This window comes from Pinus tabuliformis, chromosome 3_1 (assembly GCF_031772625.1).
Source record: "Pinus tabuliformis cultivar Carrire ecotype Pingquan chromosome 3_1, CPIR1, whole genome shotgun sequence".
Lineage (NCBI taxonomy): Eukaryota > Viridiplantae > Streptophyta > Pinopsida > Pinales > Pinaceae > Pinus > Pinus tabuliformis.
This window is the reverse complement of record NC_142301.1, coordinates 999,663,197-999,684,790: the sequence shown is the minus strand read 5'-3', so window position 1 is coordinate 999,684,790 and position 21,594 is coordinate 999,663,197.

Sequence of the window (21,594 nt, the reverse complement as noted above, 5' to 3'; positions counted from 1 at the left end):
TAGGGGCACAAAATATTAATAAGGGGTATAACCACAATAGTAATGGGGTAATCACTAGTATTATAGGGAACCAACATGCCCCTCTCCTTCAAAAAAGTGTTGTCCTCAATGCTTGAATAGTTCTGGATACTTCTGCATAAAATTCTCATCCTCCCATGTGGAATCTTCAGCGGATAAGTTCTTCCACTTGATAAGATACTCTGAAATTGAACGATTTCGTAGCTGTCGAGTTCTTGTTTTTGTGACTGCTTCCGGTTCCAATATAATTTTTCCTTCCTCGTCAAGTTCTGGTAATATTGTTTGAACTGGGAGCTTGTCACCTATAACCTTCTTTAAACATGAAACATGGAAAACTGGGTGCAATCGAGAAGCTGCAGGAAGCTCCAATTTGTATGCCATAGTACCAATCTTTTGCAACACCTTGTACGGACCATAATACTTTGGTGATAATTTATTATCCTTCTTAGCTTGCTTGAGGGACATTTGTTTATATGGTTGTAGCCGTAGGAATACCCAATCACCTACATCAAAACTTCTTTCACTGCGATGTTGATCTGCCTGTTGTTTCATTCTATTCTGTGCCAACACGAGGTTATCCTTTAAGAGTTGGAGGACTTGTTGTTGATGTTCGATGTGATGTTCCACTGCCTGAACCTTAGAATTTTCTCTTAAATATGATGTGATGGATGGTGGTTGATACCCATAAAGTGCCATAAATGGGGTCATTTTTGTTGCTGTATGGAAGGAAGTGTTATACCACCATTCAACCAGAGGCAACCATTTGACCCATTGTGTCTGTTTATCAGATACAAAGCAACGAAGATATCCTTCCAAACATTTGTTTACTATCTCAGTTTGCCCATCAGATTGAGGATGATAAGATGAGCTATAAGCTAACTGAGTACCAAGACAAGAAAATAATTCTGTCCAAAAATTTCCAGTGAAAATGGGATCTCTGTCACTAACAATAATCTTTGGGTTTCCATGTAGCTTTTGAATTGTTTCCATAAATGCAGTAGAAACTGTACTGGCTTTAAATGGATGTGATAATGCACAAAAGTGTGCATACTTGGTAAGTCTGTCAACCACCACCATGATGACACTCTTTCCCTCAGACTTGGATAAACCTGTGATAAAATCCATTGAAACCTCCTCCCAATGTTGGCTTGGAATGGATAAAGGTTGTAATATACCCGGTGTCTTAATTGTTTCAACTTTATTTTGTTGGCAAACCAAACATTCAGCCAAAAACTTTTGAATATCTGATTTAAGGCCATCCCAAAAAATTTCCTTCTTAACCCTGTGGTAAGTTTTTAAAAATCCTGAGTGCCCTCCTAAGGGAGAAGTGTGCAATTCCATAAGAATCTTTTGTTTTAGCTGGGAATTCTTACAGAGGTATAAGCGATCTTTGTACCATAACGAATCATTTTGCCAGCTAAATGTACCAGACGTGCTAGAATCTTGTTGTAACTTTCGAATAAGTGCCCACACTTCTTTGTCATTCTTCCATTCCTCCCTTGCTTCGTTTATCCAATCTGGTTGGATAATAGAAATGGCGCACAACAATGCTTCCACATCCTCATCCTTTCCTGAGAGTGCATCTGCCACCACATTTTGCTTCCCTTTTTTGTAGATGATTTCAAAGTCATAATCCAACATCTTTGTGACCCACTTTTGTTGCTCTTCAGAGGATAATCTTTGTTGTAAAAAGTATTTAAGGCTATCATGATCCGTTTTTACCTTGAAGTGTCTACCCATTAGGTAGGGTCACCATTTATTAAGTGCATGGAGTATTGCCAACATTTCCTTCTCATAAATAGCTTTGCTTAAAAAATTTCCCTTGATTGGACGACTTTCAAAAGCAATGGGTCTTTCATCTTGCATTAGAACAACACCAATTCCATTTCCTGAAGCATCACATTCCACAATAAAGGTTTTTGTGAAGTCCAGTGTAGCTAAGACCAGTGCTTGGCACATTTCCTCTTTAAGATGTTCAAAGGCCTTTGTTGCTTCCGGAGTCCATGAAAATGCATATTCTTCAATAATGTTGTTAGAGGTGTTGCTATTCTCCCATAATTCTTAACAAACTTGCGATAATACCCTGTCAACCCGAGAAATCCTCGCAGATGCTTTATGGATGTGGGGATTTTCCATTCCTTAATGGCTTTAATTTTGCTAGGGTCTACCTTAACTCCTTCATGAGATACAATATGACCCAAATATTCCACCTCCTGGACCCCACATAAACATTTGGATCTTTTTGCATATAATTGTTTCTCCTTCAATAGTTGTAGCACCTTGTCAACATGTTCAACATGATCCTTCCAAGACTTGCTGTAGATTAGTATATCATCAAAAAATACTAACACAAATTTTCTAAGGAATGGTTTGAAAATTGAATTCATCAAACCTTGAAATGTTGAAGGTGCATTGGTAAGGCCAAAAGGCATGACCAAAAATTCATAATGACCCTCATGAGTTCTAAATGCTGTTTTCGGAATGTCTTTAGTCTTCATTCTGATTTGATGATATCCTGAACGAAGATCCAACTTGGTGAAGTAAATTGATCCATGCAATTCATCCAGTAATTCATCAAGGACAGGAATGGGGAACTTATCTTTAATAGTGAGCTTGTTGAGCTCCCTATAATCCGGACACATGCGCCATGATCCATCCTTCTTGTGCACCAATACTACTGGAGTAGAGAAAGAACTTTGACTCGGTTGAATTATACCAGCCTCTAGCATTTCTGCAACCATATGTTCAATTTCACTCTTTTGGACATAGGGATATCTGTACGGCCTGATGTTTGGAGGAACACTTCCTGGAATCAGATGAATAGCATGATCATGATCACACATAAGTGGGAGACCTTTGGGAGTGTCAAATACCTTGGAATGATTGTCCAAGACTTTTTGGAGATTTGGAGAAATAGATGATTTCGATGTGGAAACATCTAGCGAGCATAATTGTGCAATTACACCTCTTTGCTCCTTTTTTAGAAGCTTTGTCATACTATTAGAGCTGATTATCTTTCCTGGTTTCCCTACAATACCTCTTAATTCAACTTACTTTCCTTCCGTAGAAAATTTGATGAAAAGTTCTTGAAAATTAAAAGCTATTGTACCTAGGGATTGTAGCCATTGGACTCCTAGTACAACATCAGCACCTCCCATTGGAATGGAAAGCATTGGGCTAGTCAATACATATTCTCCCATGGATAGCTTGATATTATGGCACTTTCCAGAGCAATTTATTGTTCCTCCATTTGCAATCATCACTTGACACTCTGGTGCTGGATATAGGAAGCAATTCAATTCTTTAGCTACCTTACAATGAATAAAATTGTGGGTGCTTCCTGAATCAATCAACACTATTACCTTTTTCTTCTTGATTTGTCCTTCTATCTTGATGGTTTGAGGAGTGGTAATTCCCGCCAATGCATTACAAGATATTGTCGGATTTATTTGTTCTTCATCTATGCTTTGTTCCTGGAGTATATCCTCTTCTTTTGACCTTTCTTGCTCCTTTTCTTCTTCCTCTTCACAATCTATGTAGAATAATTTATTCTCAGCACACTTATGACCTTTAGTGTATTTGCTATCACAACTGTAACAAAGCCCTTTTGCTCTTTTTTCTTCCAATTGTTGTGGTGTCAACCTTATAGATTGTGGAAGACTAGGGGCAACAACACTTCCGTCTTTATAGTTGTGAGTGGTATGCTTCCTGGTTGCCATAATTTTTCTTTCCATTTTTCTTGCTAACCTGAATGCCTTCTCTAATGAATTAGGTTCCCAAAGGCGAACATCATGTTGGATATTATCCTTTAAAGACCCTATGAACACATCAATCCTATGCTCTTCTGGAATATCTTTTACCCTTATGCTCAATTTTTGGAACTCCTCAATGTGCTCCATTATTGAACCCTTTTGTTTGAGACTTATCAATTGGCTAAAAAAAGTGTTGCTTTTTGTATCCTCATAATGTGCTATCAATTCTTCCGTAAAAATTGCCCAAGTGATAAATGGTTTACGAGAGCAAAGCCATTGATACCATACAAACTGATTTGGTTCCAAATATAAAGTTTCCATATGTACCTTTTGTGTGTTTTGCACATTATTGAGATCGAAGAATTTCTCCATTTGTAATATCCATGTGGCAGGATCCTTGCCATCAAACTTCCTCATATCGATTTTTGGAATATGGTGAGTCTTCGATCCAACATTAGCGTCTATGGAATCATGATTAACATTTCTTTTGTTCTGATCATGAGTTTCCTTTAGTACCCTTTCACCCTTAGGGACCATTTCTTATAGCAACTTATTCATATTTATCTTCAATTCGTCCATGTCTGTCTTCAAATCTATCTTCAAATCATCCATCTTAGCTTCCACGTCAATCATCTTAGCTTCTACGCCTTTATTTAAACAGTACATCTTAGCTTCTACACCTTTCTTTAAACCATCCATCTTAGCTTCTACATCTTTCTTTAAACCATCCATCTTAGATTCTGTTCCTTTTTGTGCAAGGGACAGTTGTTGCACTTGGTCTTGTAATTTTGATATATCATGTTGCATTTCTTCCTCTTCTTCATGAGTCATGCTAGAGCTTTCAGGTTCCTTACTAGGTGTTTGCATTTTATTTCCTTGGGGCATCAGTTACCGATAATAATGCTCTACTATGCCCTTTGAATTCCTTCAAAATAAATTTTCAAACCAAGCTTAAGCAAAAATTTAAGAAAATCTACACACCTTTTTTCACTTTGTAGGAGCTCGATATTGCCTCTGATGTATCTCTATACTTTCCAATCATCTAGTTTTGAATTTGTGAGCTGTAGTAGCCCTTTGTGTCCTCTTTCCAATTCCACAAGTCTGACCCAAATTGGATTCTCCAAGGAAGAGTTATGTGAAATCTCCCACAGTGACTTGCTTATAGACTAGTTCAGTAGAGCGAACTTGTACGACATGCCAAGAGTCACTGTTTCGACCTTTGGATCTAAAACATGCATACAAGAAACTACAGTCCGTCCTCTTTTTTTACCTTCTTATGAAATTTAAATCTGATCCCCAGAGAGAAAGTTATGACGATTTTCCCCAGGTCACCTGTTTTGAATGTAATTCAGGAGTCTGCAAAAAGACAAACTTCCTCAGATCATATCTCTGCAAATATCACGCGAAAATCTCTGAAATTCGGACCCAAGGTTCAGCGCAATTTCTTCTCAAATGGGTTTTTTTTGCGACTTCTGAAACATCACAGAAAAAAAGTTATAGCGAAAATACCACGATGACCTGTTTGGAGCAGCGAACCCTAGAATCCAAAGCTCTGATACTAAGTGTTATGAAACCAACTCAAGAAAAGATGGAAGAGATAGATCAAAGCCTTAGAATTCAGCCTCTTCGAGGGAGAAACCTCCTTTACATTACATAAATGAACAATTCTTTGATGATTCAAATGACAAAACCTCCTTTCTATATATAGGAGTCTAAGGAGTCACAATATAATCCAGCCGACCTAACAATAATAATATAAAGCCACAAAAATAACAATAGAGGGATTTTATGGGGCACAGTAATAACAATATGGGGGCAATAGGGGCACAACAATATTAATAAGAGGTATAACCACAATAGTAATGGGGTAATCACTAGTATTAAAGGGACCCAACAACATCTAACAAACCTTTCTTTAAATTAGATGTGAAATTTGATCTTCCCATGTTTAATGGTGAAAGTAATGTAGAGAAGCTTAATAATTGGATTAGGCAGATTGAGGTCTACTGCAGGATTCAGCAGATCATGGAGGATGAGGCAAAGATTCAGATGTCCTCTATGCGGTCGAGCAACATCGTTCTTGTTTGGTGGGAGAGAAAATTGCAGAGCAGTATGAATGTGGGTAACCTCTTTTCCTCATGGCCTGATTTTATTTCTGCATTAAAGGAAAAATTTTATCCCTTGGGTTACAAGCAAAAAGATTTAATGAATTGGCAATATTTAAGGCAAGGCAATTCATATTGAGAACAAGGGCAAAAATGAAAGAGATGATCACTCCAGAAAACCACCATTCGAACCTCCCAATGGCAAATCTAAAGCGAAATGGAAAGGAAAGGAGAAGAAAACGGCAGCAGCCAAAGAAGGAGAAAGGGCGTATTGTAATCAATACAAAAAGGAAGGTCACGGTGACGATCACTGTTGGAAATAACACCCAGAAAAGAGACCAAAGAAATATGGAGGAAAAGGGAAGCAGAAGACAGTGGCAACTGCGCAACAAGAACTTGGATTCGATTCGGGAGAGGATGCGTTAATCACAGCAGCAGGAACAAAAGGTACTCTTATACCTCATGTTAATTCTGAATCGCATGAAGGCACTAGTTCTGTAAATGAGTCCCTTCCTAATGATCGAAAGAGAATCGAACTGTTTCATATCAGAGTTGTCATAAATCATACTAAAGTAGAAACTCTGTTTGATACTGGATCCTAAGCAAACTTAATTGCAGAATCCTTGGTAAAGAAACTCAGCTTAGAAACAATACCACATCCGAAACCTTACCCACTTGGATGGATACATGATAAAGCAAAACTGAATGTAACTAAGTAGTGTAAAGTAAAATTTGTGATTGCTTCTAGGCTAGTGGATGAAGTAGAACTTGATGTGATACCATTGGATATCTGTGGCATGGTGTTAGGGAGTCTGTATCTATATGAAAGAAAGGTAATTTTCTTCCGTCATGAAAACAAATACCAAATCACAAAAGATGGGGTAGAATATATAGTAAGGGCTCATCAAAATAAAATCAATGCCAACCTTGTAAGTGTAGGAAAAATGAAAAGGCTAGTGAATTCTAGTAAGGGTTGCATGCTTATGGTTGTAAGGGGAAAAGATGCAGAAGTTGCTGATGCTTTCTAGGGCCGTGATCAAGAACATAAACAAGAATTATGTGAATTAATTTCTAATTATGATGAGCTGTTTCAGGTACCGAAGGGATTACCTCCGAAGAGGGAAATCCAACATGAATTCCATTTGCAGCATGAAACTCCTTTACCAAATATTGGCATGTACAGGATGTCGACCATTGAGACGGTCCGAATTGCAGAGCAGGATGTGTGGAAAACCACCTTCAAGACCAAACAAGGGTTGTTTGAATGGATGGTGATTCTATTCAAACTTTGCAATGCTCCAGCCACTTTCATGAGGGTCATGAATGATCTCTTTAGGCCCTTCATTGATGAATTTGTTCTTGTATATCTAGATGATATCCTTGTATTTAGTAAAATTTGTAATGAACATGTGTGTCATGTAAAGAAAGTGCTTGAGGTATTGAAAAAAGAAAAACTCTATGTAAAGTTGTCAAAGTGTGACTTCGGGAAAACCTCTTTGGGTTACCTAGGTCATATTGTTCGTCATGGTCAGTTAAAGATTGATCCTTCTAAAGTTGAAGCAATTGTAAATTGGCCTGAGCCTACTAGTGTAACCAAGGTCCGCAAATTTTTAGGTGCAATCCAGTATTGGAGGAGATTTATTGCCAATTTCTCTATTATTGCAACACCTCTGCACACATTGACAAGTGTGAAACAGGGCTTCCAATGGAGTGTAAGACTGCAGAAGTCCTTCGAAACATTGAAGGAAAAGATCAGCACCGCGCCAGTCTTAGCCTTACTAGATCTCCAAGAGCCATTCGAGATCGAAACAGATGCCAGCGGTTATGCCATGGGAGCTGTACTGATGCAACAAAAGAAGCCGATATGTTACCATTCTAAGAAGTTTTCTCAGGCTATGATAGACTATCCCACTTATGACAAGGATCTTTATGCCTTGGTGCAGAGTATGAAAAAGTGGAAACACTACCTCATCGGCAAGGAGACCATCATCCATATGAATCATCAGCCCTTACAATACCTTCAGTCACAAACCAAGTTGCAGCAATCTCATCATTTCAGGTGGATGGGTTTTCTTCAATAGTTTCATCTGGTAATAAAGTATAAGAAGGGCATTAGCAATAAAGTGGCCGATATGCTATCTCTCCCTCCTATTTCTGCTTTTGTTATTTTGCATAATGCCTCATTGTCTTTTGAGAGTTATGCTGAACAATATGCTAACGATGATGACTTTAAGGAGATTTATGAAAAAATAACCCATGGTTCACAGGTGGACAACTATCACTTGTAGGGGAAACTGTTGTATCACCTTGGTAAATTGAGTATTCCCACAACGGAATGAGTACATGTAATCCGAGAGGCCCACACCTCTCTTGTGTCTGGACACTTTGGTGTCGAAAAGACTTTATGTCATGTACAAAGATTTTTTTTTTGGCCTCATATGAAGAACATTATGACTCGCTATGTAACGGGTTATGTGATGTGTTCTGTTTCAAAGCCCTCTAATAGAAAAGTCAGGCTCTACACACCACTCCCTATTTCGAGTCGTCCATGGGAAAATGTGTCGATGGAATTTGTAGGAGGTTTGCCTTTGTTTGCACCAGAGTATCTCAAAGAGTTACCTGAAGACATCATCCTTGACAGAAGAACCAGGACTTGACGGAGAGGAGATGTGGAATACCTTCGAGTTGGCTTCAAGGTGATGCACCCCAATAAGACAAAATGGTTAGAGAAGGAGAGGGTGAGGGAACAATTCCCTCACTTGCCAATTGACTAATAAATATTTTGGCAGACCACTAGCTCCTCAATGGGGAGGATTGATCCAGGTGAGTCTTTAGATACAAAGGCATGGAAAAGCTCAAAACTCAAAGTGGCAAAAAGGCAAGTATCTTGACATCAGATCTAAGTGCTCGTCACCCTGATTCCAACGATGCGAACGACACTTCAATCCAAGTTTGGATGATGAAGTTATGGCAGAAAGAAGATTGCCTTGTTCCTTTGGAAAATGAGGCTTTTCCCCTAAAAAATGGGGTTTAGGTCTTAAAAGGGAAAATCGCATCAGAAGAAGTGCAAAGGGCGAACTTAATGCGAGGCCTTTAAAACCCCCGATCAGCGATCACCAATATATCGGGTCGGAGGAAGGCAGTCTACCGGCGATATCAAGGACTTAAGACATGCGATGGAATGATCGGCATCGACAGATTGGGTTGGCGAAACACAAGGCATAAGGCTAGGACCTCTGGGTCGTTGCGATTGCGATATGCCGATTAGCAACGCGCGATCTCTGCCATCGGATTGGAAAACAGATCAACGGCCAGGATTAAATCGACGGTCGGGAGATCGATGATCCTAGATACCAAGGGGCGATGCGATAGTGACATGTGATGCAATCTAGACCGTCTGATCAAGGAACAAATCAACGATCCAGATCTAATCAACATATCGACGATCGACGGATTGGCGTATCAGTGATCGACGGATCGACCTATCGGCGATCAGTGATTGACAATTCCCCAATATACAGGGCCATTGACATCAACGATAGCGATTTGCGATAAAGGGGCCAGACCCGATGGGTATATAAGCCCGATTTGATATATTTGAAGTCCGTTTTTAAGGTTTTGGTTGAATTTTTAGTGTGTTACAGGTTTTTGTGTATTATCGCTTCAAGCAAAAAAAAGGCTATTGTCGGTGATTAGTTGAGCTCGCCGATCCTTCTACTCCATTGGCTTCTATTCTAAACAAAACAACCCCTGATTTAAGCGGCCTTTGTCACAAAAGAGACATTATAAAAGCCTGATGATTGGAAAAAGTACGAGGGAGAGGATTTTTGGCACACAGTTCGAGGTAGAGCTTATAGGAGGGGTGAAAGTTCATTTTGTTTGAATTGGACAAATTTTATATAGTTTCTACCCTTCTTGACGCCATGAAAAAAGTGGTGCTATCCATTTCTTCATTTGAGTTCTCCTCTTCTCAGCCATTTTCCAGAGTGGAGGTATAAGCCTCTTTTTATGTAACTGATGATTGTATTCTCTTCTTTTCATGCCATTTAATGAATGAAGGCCTCCCCATTGATCGAGCAGGGCCTGGAGATGTAGTCCGAGTTGGATGAACTCCATTATCCTGTCTTGTTTTCTTCTTTTCGTGCCTTTATGTGTTTCTTCTTCTTTCTTGTGTGCACATTAAATTCCTGTGTTAAGCTGCAATTTTCACATGTGATTCTTTTCATACATCTATAAGCAAAAGATCCCTAGATCAAGTGGTATCAGAGTAGGTCTTTTTAGATGTGAATTGCATGTTTTTATGCTAACAAGAAACAAGCTCCAAAGAGGCGAAGGGTAACTAGAGCCTTTCGATCCCGAAGCGGGGCGTGCACATCGGAGGAGAAACATGGATGAAGAGGCTTGTATTGAGGAGGAGCGCAATTTCTGCAAAACCTTCTATTCAATGGCAGAGAATCTCGGTCAGTTGCTTTCAAGGCTAGAGAAAGAAGAAGAGATAAATCCAGAAGAACAAGGTTCAGCGCATGGAAATGGTCGAGAAGAACCTCCTCCTTCTCCTTTTGCGAGTGAAAGTTCTTCTTCCTCTCACCACCATAATCATAGAAATCCTAGGGATGCATCTAAGAAACCTTTCTTTAAATTAGATGTGAGATTTGATCTTCCCATGTTTAATGGTGAAAGTAATGAAGAGAATCTTAATAATTGGATTAGGCAGATTGAGGTCTACTGCAGGATTCAGCAGATCATAAAGGATGAGGCAAAGATTCAACTGGCCTCTCTATGGCTGAGCAACACCGCTCTTGTTTGGTGGGAGAGCAAATTGCAGAGTAGCAAGAATGTGGGTAACCTCTTTTCCTCATGGCCTGATTTTATTTCTGCGTTAAAGGAATAGTTTTATCCCTTGGGTTACAAGCAAATAGCTTTAATGAATTGGAAATATTTAAGGCAAGGCACAGGGGAAAAAATGAAAGAGATGATCATTCTATAAAACCACCATTCGAACCTCCCAATGGCAAATCTAAAGCGAAATGGAAAGGAAAGGAGAAGAAAATGTCAACATCCAAAGAAGAAGAAAGGTTGTATTGCAATCATTGCAAAAAGGAAGGTCACGATGACGATCACTGTTGGAAACAACACCCAGAAAAGAGACCGAAGAAATATGGAGGAAAAGGCAAGCAGAAGACAGTGGCAACTGTGCAGCAAGACCTTCGATTCGATTCGGGAGATGAAGCGTTGATCACAGCAGCAGGAAAAAAAGGTACTCTTACACCTCATGTTAATTCATGATCGCATGAAGGCATTAGTTCTGTAAATGAGTCCCTTCCTAATGATCGAAAGAGAATTGAACCGTTTCATAGCAGAGTTGTCATAAATCATACTAAAGTAGAAACTATGTTTGATACTAGATCCAAAGAAAACTTAATTGCAGAATCCTTGGTAAAGAAACTCGGCTTCGAAACAAAACCACATCCGAAACCTTACCCGCTTGGATGGATACATGATAAAGCAAAACTGAATTTAACTAAGCAGTGTAAATTAAAATTTGTGATCACTTCTAGTCTAGTGGATGAAGTAGAACTTGATGTGATACCATTGGATATATGTGGCATGGTGTTAGGGAGTCCGTATCTGTATGATAGAAAGGCAATCTTCTTCTGCCATGAAAACAAACACCAAATCACAAAAGATGGGGTAGAATATATAGTAAGGGCTCATCAAAATAAAATAAATGCCAACCTTGTAAGTGCAGGACAAATGAAAAGGCTGGTGAATTCTGGTAAGGGTTGCATGCTTATGGTTGTAAGGGGAAAAGATGCAAAAGTAGCTGATGCTTTCCAGGGTTGTGATCAGGAACATAAACATGAATTTTGTGAATTAATTTCAAATTATGATGAGTTGTTTCAGGAATCGAAGGGATTACCTCTGAAGAGGGAAATCCAACATGAAATCCATTTGTAGCATGACGCTCCTTAACCAAATATTGGCATGTACAGGATGTTGACCATTGAGATGGTCCGAATCACAGAGCAGGATGTGTGTAAAACCGCCTTCAAGTCCAAACAGGGGCTGTTCGAATGGATGGTGATGCCATTTGGACTTTGCAACGCTCTAGCCACTTTCATGAGGGTCATGAATGATATCTTTTTTGGGCTGCCAAATTAGCATACATTTTCACTCCATTTTCACCTTTATCCTCATTTTGTCACCTCATTTCATCACATTATCATTATATTTTCATTACCATATGGGTTCATAGTTTCATTTTCCAAAGTTATTTATTTTATGCAATAAAAGTGAATTTATGATTAAAAGTTAGAAAAATAGCATGTATTTGCTTATACCTAAAGGTGGAATGAGTTTGGTGACATGTGTAAGTGATTTGGAAGGTTCCAAGATACTCTTATGTGGCCTCCAAGACTCAAATTCGAATTCTCTTGAAGATTTGAAGGAGATTTGGGATAGGGGTCAAGCAAATCTCATGGAGAAAAATCATGGATAAAGCAATATGTGTCTCATATTGGTTGTAACCATATGAGGGATTAGTGGACCTCCATTAATGAGTTATTTGCTTAAATTTTTGTATAAATAGGATCACCTCCTCCATTCCAGAAGGAGGACTCTTGGAGCATGTATCCAACTTATGATGGAATAGAATAAAGCTTCATTTTACATAAATTTCCATTCTATAGTTTTAGATATAACTTGTCTTAATGTAGTATATGGAATAATTTGTCACTTTGCTCTTAAGAGAATTAAGCTCACTCTAAAAGGATCAAAGAAACATTTTATTTCATAATATATCTTGTTTCATTTAATTGCCTAAATGTTTGAGGATTTGTTTATGATGGATGAATGGGTTTTAAATTAAAATCTTATCAACATATGAGGGGACAACCAAGGGTCTAAGTTAGGCTCTCTCACTATTTGATTTGCATGATAATTGAAATTCATTCTTTTTCTTTTAAGTTTCAAGTTATTTCATTTCTTATGCTTATGAACGAATCTTAGTTTAGTTTGGATCAGTATACGAGGGGACAATCAAGCGACTAAGTTAGTCCCTCTCTCTATTGGAATCTGAACAACAATTAAAATTCATTCTCTTGTCTTTATTTCAAGTTTCTGGTTTTATGTAATCAATGATTTCTTTTCAATCTATAATACTATAGGGAAGGACAGCCAGGAACTCCTCAATTAGGAGCCTCTTCCCTTGCATATTATATTGAATCAAAAATCATTTAGTTAGACATAGAGTTAGTTGCCTACTCTTGCATATATTTTGCTGGCATCATCACAAGCTTACGGGTATCCCTGGTTGATAATTTAATGAAAGAAATTTAAGCAATTAAATTGCCCAACACTCTTTAGGCCTTTCATTGATGAAGTTGTTCTTGTATATCAAGATGATATCCTTGTCTTTAGTAAAAGTTGGAATGAACATGTGTGTCATGTAAAGAAAGTGCTTGAGGTATTGAAAAAATAAAAACTCTATGTAAAGTTGTCAAAGTGTGGGTTCGAGAAAACCTCTTTGGGTTACCTAGGTCATATTGTTGGTCCTGGTCAGTTAAAGATTGATCCTTCTAAAGTTGAAGCAATTGTAAATTTTCCTAAGCCTACTAGTGTAACCGAGGTTCGTAGCTTTTTAGGTGTAGTCCAGTATTGGAGGAGATTTATTGCCAATTTATTTGTTATTGCAGCACCTCTGCACACATTGACAAGTGTGAAACATGTCTTCCAATGGGGAGGAAGACAGAAAAAGTCCTTCGAAACATTGAAGGAAAAGATCAGCACCGCGCCAGCCTTAGCCTTACCAGATCTCCAATAGCGAGTCGAGATTGAAATAGATGCTAGTGGTTATGCCATGGGAACTATACTGATGCAGCAAAAGAAGCCGATATGTTACCATTCTGAGAAGTTTTCTCAGGCTGTGATAAAATATCCCACTTATGACAAGGAGATTTATGCCTTGGTGCAGAGTGTGAAAAAGTGGAAACACTACCTGATTGGCAAGGAGACCATCATCCATACGAATCATCAGCCCTTGTAGTACCTTCAGTCACAAACCAAGTTGCAGCAATCTCGTCATTTGAGGTGGATGGGTTTTCTTCAACAGTTTCATCTGGTAATAAAGTATAAGGTTACTAGCAATAAAGTGGCTGATATTCTATCTCGCCCTCCTATTTCTGCTTCTGTTATTTTGCGTAATGCTTCGTTGTCGTTTGAGAATTATGCTGAACAATATGCTAACGATGATGACTTTAAGGAGATTTATGCAAAACTAACCCATGGTTCACAGGTGGACAACTATCACTTGCAGGGGAAACTATTGTATCACCTTGGTAAATTGAGTATTCCCACAACAGAACGAGTACATGTAATCCGAGAGGCCCACACCTCTCTTGTGTCAGAACACTTTGGTGTCGAAAAGACTTTATGTCATGTACAAAGATTTTGTTTTTGGCCTCATATGAAGAACATTGTGACTCGCTATGTAAAGGGTTGTGTGATGTGTTCTGTTTCAAAGCCCTCTAATAGAAAACTCGGGCTCTACACACCACTCCCTATTTCGAGTCGTCCATGGGAAAATGTGTCGATGGACTTTGTAGGAGGTTTGCCTTTGTTTGCACCAGAGTATCTCGAAGAGTTACCTAAAGACATCATCCTTGACAAAAGAACCAGGACTTCACGGTGAGGAGATGTGGAATACCTTCGAGTTGGTTTCAAGGGGATGCACCCAGCAAGACAAAATGGCTGGAGAAGGAAAGAGTGAGGGAACAATTCCCTCACTTGCCAATTGACTAATAAATATTTTGGTGGACCAAAAGCTCCTTAATGGGGAGGATTGATCCAGGTGGATCTTCAGATACAATGGCATGGAAAAGCTCAAAATTCAAAGTGGAAAAAAGGCAAGTATCTTGACATAAGATCAAAGTGCTCGTCACCCTGATTCCAATGGTGTGAACGACACTCCAATCCAAGTTCGGATGATGAAGTTATGGCGGAAAGAAGATTGCCTTGTTCCTTTGGAAAATGAGGCTTTTTCCCTAAAAAATGGGGTTTTAGCCTTAAAAGGGAAAATCACATTGGAAGAAGTGCAAAGGGCGGACTTAATGCAAGGCCTTTAAAACCCCCAATTAATGATCGCCGATATATCAGGTCAGACGAAGGCATGCTATCGGCGATATCGGGGACTTAAGACATGCGATGGAGTGATCGGCATCGGTAGATCGGGTCGGTGAAACACAAGGCATAAGACTACGACCTCTAGGCCATTGTTGTGGGGAAAAATGCCTATGCAGGATGATCCTATCCACCTAAGGTGTGACAGTGCCTTAGCAACAAACAGAAACAGCTATTCTAGTATTCTTCCTTTATGAATTAAGAATGAAGAGAGATAGATGGACTAACCGGTGTCTTCCGTTTGTCCCTCGATCCGGTTTCTCTTCTCTTTGAGAGTTCCCAGCTACTTGTCTTCTCGCTTGCCCAGCTTCAACAGGTTCCTGCAAGATCACAAGAAGAGAACACTACACCAAGACATAGATTCATATTCATAACTAGTTCAGGATTAGAGATAAACTAAACATACTAATGCAATCATACATCAAAGACACATCAACATATAGGAGAAACCAAGATAGCTTTATTGATGAATAACAAGGTTCAGGAAGAGATACAACCCAGAGGGCTCCAATCCAACATCTCCTTCCTAGCAAATGAAATTCCTATCTTCACCTTCCTTCAAAGCATTAAGCACCCAATGATTCCAGTCTCAAACCAACAACAATTCTTTGCAATAACAAAATTCCAGCCTCTAGATCTCATGGAGGAGAGATCCATATATAGATGTTTGGAGAGAGGATGATTCAGCTTGAGATCTGACTAGTGTCCTCTCCCTCTGTCAGTTCTTGCTTCCACTTGGAGGTTCTTGCTTCCACTTGGAGATTGAGAACCTCTTACTCATCACTAGTCAAATTCACTGAGGCAAGTGTCATTGAGGAAGATTCTGGAAGCTTCCAGGGTCTTGACACCTTGTTGAATGAACTTTCCATTTGTCAATTCCCGCTCAGCGCACCCTGGTAGTGCTTCTACCTGCGTTGCAGTGCAGGTAGCCAGTGCAGACTTTGCATTTCAGCGCAGACAGCTAGTGGAGCCTCTGAATTGATCCTGAATTGACTTGTTTTTGACCAGTTTCTGGTGGAGAACTTCTGTGAATTGCTGTGGTTTGTTAGCCTTGTTCCTCTAGGGGTAGGAACAACATGTTTAGGGACTTTGGATCCCTTGGATTATGGACATTTCATGCTCAATGCTGTAAGGCACAAAAATGTCTATAACAGCTGCCCCCTAAAGTATGAGGCCGTTTATCGGGTGAAATGCTTTATCAGGAGGATCCGAAGTTCATTCATTGCTGGGAGGAGACCTGTAATACAATACAATACAATACATTATTTTTCATACTGCTTTCATGATCTAGCTGAGGCGGGTATTCCCATGCTCAGCTTTATAAATTCATTTTTCTGTACATAGAAAAGACAATCGTCTGATGGTAGACTGATAATTTTGATGAAATTATCATCCTTTGGGTAGGATGATTATCTGCTGCAATGATGTACATGTCAATGTCTTTATCTTTCCTGAATATATATCGCAGCCCGGATGGATGAAACTAGATCCAGGGTCTTCAAACTCGTTCGATCTTCACTCTAAGTACAAGTCGATCCATGTGAGAAATGTTCTGAAGTCGAACATGGAAAGACATCGCTTGATTACTGGTCAATGAGGTAAACCGTTAACAAGCGCGAGAGGAATCACCGATAATGATAATGACCCTCAAGGTACTGCAATACAATTCACGTGGTGTGAATAAAGGACTTGGCGTCGAACACCACGCAAAATCTTTCGGTCGAAGGTCATTGATGTATATCTGTCGCCGGAAGTGAGAAACCTGCCATTGAGGCATGCAAGCTTCAAAGTACTGAAGGGGTTGTTCCTAGATCCACTTCTTGGATAATGAGTTGATGTCGACAAGAAGCGATCCGTCAAAGGAGGGCCTTAATGAATCCCACATCAGTGACACGGAACGGAGCAAATGATTTTGATGGAGGTGAAAACGATATGATGACATATGATTCAGGGTGGCGGTCATGAAAGGATGAAGGATAATGTATGTGGATGGGACACGGTTGACTTCTCTGAACGACTTCTCTTGAACATATGGCGACACTTATGCGATGGATCGGTAGCATTACCCCAAATATGGATGGTATGGCGAGACCATGGTGATGTGACCGGTGAATGAAACAACCCAACCCGACTGTGGTACGGAGGAAAAGTGTCATGTTCAAGAGAGACTTGCTACGATCAAAGTTTTCTTGAGTTTCTCCCAAATTTTCCCCAGTCATTGCTGACCAGTACCTCTTTATTTTTGTCAAGCTTGAGGAGGATAACATATGCTTGTTCTATAACTTGCCCTTCGGGCAAGCCCATCGCTATGTTTTAACGAGCCTAGCGATAGTGAAACTCGTTCTCGTCTAGAGACAAGTTTGTCGCTATTTAATGCTTTTAACGAGTCTAACGACAAAGATAACTCGGTCCTTTTCATTTTTAGAGAGTCTGAAAAGGTACGTAAAGTCAACTCCGAAAGTCCTTTTTCGTCATCTAATCCCTTAAGTCCGAAAAAGTATAAAACAATACAGAAGGGATGAGTTTCCGATAGTTTTAACGAGCCGAACAAAACAAGCGCTCGATCTTTTTGTGCAATAATCCCTCAGGTCCAAAAAGATTAAAATCTAGAGGAGGGATAGCACTTCCGGTCGCTTTAACGAGCTGGAAGGCCAAAACTCGGCAATCTTTTCATATTTTACGAGTCAGATGAAAAGAGCTTAAAGAAGACTCGTCTTTTGAGGAATGAGTGATGAAACGGGTTAGCAGCTGATTCCAGGTAAGGCTTGGAATTTTCCAATCACGGCAGTGTCACAAGGATGGCTAAGTGAAATCACTCTTCGCAGTTGTTCCTCAAAAAGGGTAAACAATCAAATGGAGGTGAATGATCGGCCAATGGAAAAGTGGAGGTGACGGTGCAAACACGACCAAGGCTTTAATGGCTGATGATATTACATTCACGGTGGTTATTTACCGGAATAGTTCATTTTTTATTGAGCTTAAACGCGGGTGGAAACATTTGCTCGATCTTATGTTTATTTTTTAACGAGCATGAACTATGTGCTAAAACTGCTCGGATCTTGCGTTTATTTTTTAACGAGCATGAACTGTGTGCTAAAACTGCTCGAACTTATGTTTATTTTTTAACGAGCATGAACTATGTGCTAAAACTGCTCGATATAAGTTTGCATGCCCCCAGCATAATAACGCAAATCGAGGTGCATGCCCCCCAAGCTTCATTGCATTCAACTTGGTGGTTGGAATGAAGGTTTACCTTTGAGATTTGGAAAGGGGATTGTTTTCATTTTTTAATGAGGTTGACACAATAAAAGAACTATCCTCATGACTGTTTGTTTCATTTTTTAACGAGGTTGACACGAGATAAGAACCGTCCTCAGAGCCCACTGTATTTACAATATTTCTATTAGGACGATGATCCACGCTGACAAAATGTTTAGGAATCTTCCGAATCCATTAGATATAGAAGATTTCATATTGTAGGTTTCCACTGTGGCCACTTCTGCCAGATTACTTGCAGGCGGTAGGGCAAAAGTACCCATTAAGGCAAGGTCTTTTAGGATATCTACTCCAATATTTTGAAGCGAATTATTGCTTCCATGGATCATTGGAATGCTTCCCGTAACTTGTGAACTGTCGGGGAGGAAAGTTTGTTGGTCGACGACTGTAATTCCTCCTTGAAATGGAAATGCAATCTTCCTGAAGTAGCTCGACACAACTGTAGCCATGGCATATATCCAGGGCCTTCCCAGTAGGATGTTGTAATCGAGGTTTCCATCAATTACTTCAACATCAATTCCTACTGTTTTGCCCCCTAGTTCAACTTGCAAGTTACTTAAAATACCGTATGGAGTGTATGATCGTCCATCAAATTCTTTTAACGTCGTTGACAATCTCGACAAGGGTGGTGAGCCTAAATTCTTCCAGCAACTCATCGACATAATACACGTAGATGCCCCCTCATCAATAATTGTTCGATGAACAGTTTTGTTGAGGGCTTTCACTTGAATAAGGAAAGCTAGTTGAGCTGGTAACTGAGGGTCATATCCTTTATGATCAAAGGCCACAAGATTGGAATCCCTTGGGCCAATCCCACCTATTGCTGATAATAAAGCTTGCTCTTGGGAGAGGCAATTTTGCGGTACCTCAAGTGTCGACATAGCGGACGGCGATTGGGCCAGGTCCTCTACTATATTATAATTCTGTGCTACTTTGGCACGAGGATTAAATGTTGATTTGTGTACTCCTCCCTTTGGCGACTTTATCATTGGTTCAGGAATGATGGGTGGCACAACTTCGGTCAAAGTTGTCGTCGAACTACTAGGTTGTTCATTAGCCTTGTTATTCAACAGTTGTGGATTCCCGTAATATTTATTCCTTGTCAAAGCATCATTTTGCTGCTTTGAGACAGACAACATAAGCACTTGGGATTGGGAAGTATTTTGATTAGCAACCAGTTTGGTTCCCGGGTTTGGAAACGGATCAGTCAATACTGCTGAGGGTTTTGAACTCTTAAAGAGTTTCTTAACTTCAGCTATATGTGGACAATCTCTCGTCCAATGATCCTTGTCGCATATATGACGCCCCGCAGGGGGTTTCCTTTTTCTCCCTTTCTTTTTCTTCTTGCCCCCCGGTTGCTTCAGTTGTTTGCCCTTGTCGGTCGACACGGCATTTACTTCCGAGGCAAGAAGTTCCTCATTTGCATTTTGACTGGAAATCTTACGGGCTTTTTTAGATGTAGCCTTTGTCGATTTCGTGTCTGTCGTGCCAATCACGCCATCGCCGGCGTGAGAGTCATTGTTTGATTTAGGAGGAGGAGGAATTGAGAATTCCGGTCTAGGGGCGTCAGGTATTTTGTCGTAGAGCATGCCAGACTGAGTATAGACCAAGTCCAGATATTGCGCACGAGCGATGACTTGCTCTTCTGTTACGACTCCCCCCTTTGCCACATCTTCCGTGATTGTAGGAAGTAAGGATTTGATAAACCATTCAGCTAATAGCTGATCGGGAACGTACGTTTTCACCATCCTACGACGACGTCGCCACTCATGTATATGATCAGATATGTGAGTGGCCGTTGTCTGTTTGAAGTTGGTTAGGAGTTCCGTTCCCGTTTCATACCTTATCGGTAATTGAAAATGGGTTAAGAAAGTCGTGGCTAAGGTACTGAAGTTGTCAAACGAAGCTCTAGGCAATTCAATATACCATTTTTCCGCTGGACCCGTTAACATCCTCTGAAAAAGGCGAAGCCTTATCGAATCATCGTTTAGGGTGTTTGATGAACACCATAGATGAAATGTCATCACGTGATTCGATGGATCTTCACCTGGATTTCCATTAAATTTAGGAATATCTGACGGAAGTTTATACGGAATCGCTGGCCACCAAGGGGCATAAGCAATTGGATCATTCGTCAGCCGGTTTAGATCTGGTAATTCTAGAGTTGCTACAAACGGCAACTGTTGATTCAGGTTAGGCGAAGCATACCCAGGATAAGATGGAATCGCCTGAGTGGTGGGTCTTTGCATACCAGCATAATGCTGGCAACTTTGACAAGGTTGATGGGCATAACCACTATAATATGGTTGCCCATTACTTACAAAGACTTGTTGCTCAGGTCCTCGATATGATTGCTGGAATGGCGGTTGTTGAGATTGAACCAGCCCTGGTTGTTGGACCATTTGCTGTTGTCCAATACTGGATGATTGACCAAGATGAGGAGTCATAGTACTTGTTTGAGCCTGAGTCGCTCCAGATAAGGAGTCACTAACCTGAGGTTGTGATTGAGTCGTTGAGACAAGAGGCTGTTGTATTGCAACCTGAGAAACTTGGGGTTGACATACAACAGGTAGCGCTTGTACTTGCGACGCAGTCACCATAGTAGGTATAGTGGGAATATTCGACACAGGGTGGACTGGTTGCGTTGAATATACAACCCTTGGTTGCTGAGGCAGTATTGGTACCCAACCGCTGGATGTAATTCCAGTTTGACCTGAACTTTGTTGTAAACTCTCATATGGTTGTTCTCTGGGAGGGAACAATGAAAAGGCATACTGCCCTCCATATGGTGGCAATCCAGTACTTAAAGGGTAGATTGGCCTTTGAAGACACATTGGATCAATTTGTTGAGTTTCAACATAAGAAATACCAGATGAAGAAATAGGAACTAACCATGTCGTCGAAGCAATCCCTGGTGGGACCCCAACTTGTTGTTGATAACTTGCCGGGATAGATGGTATACCATTGAACATCGTTGGAGTAGCAGTAGGAGGCTGTGCCACTACTGTGTCGGATGACACAGTCCTAGATGTCGACGGTTGTTCAGACATATCTAGTCTATCCAAAATATTTCTTAGCGATTCTACAAGAACTTGTGATGAAGGGAGACTAACTTCGAAGATCAATGAGGAAAAGGTGATGATTATTCCGTTTAAAATAAATTTTAACGACGCTTGGACACAACTTGCTTTTTCAATTTTAAAGAGTCGAGAAAAAGCAAAAGATGACTCTAGTCTCCTTCGATGTTTTAACGAGCCCGAAGTGAC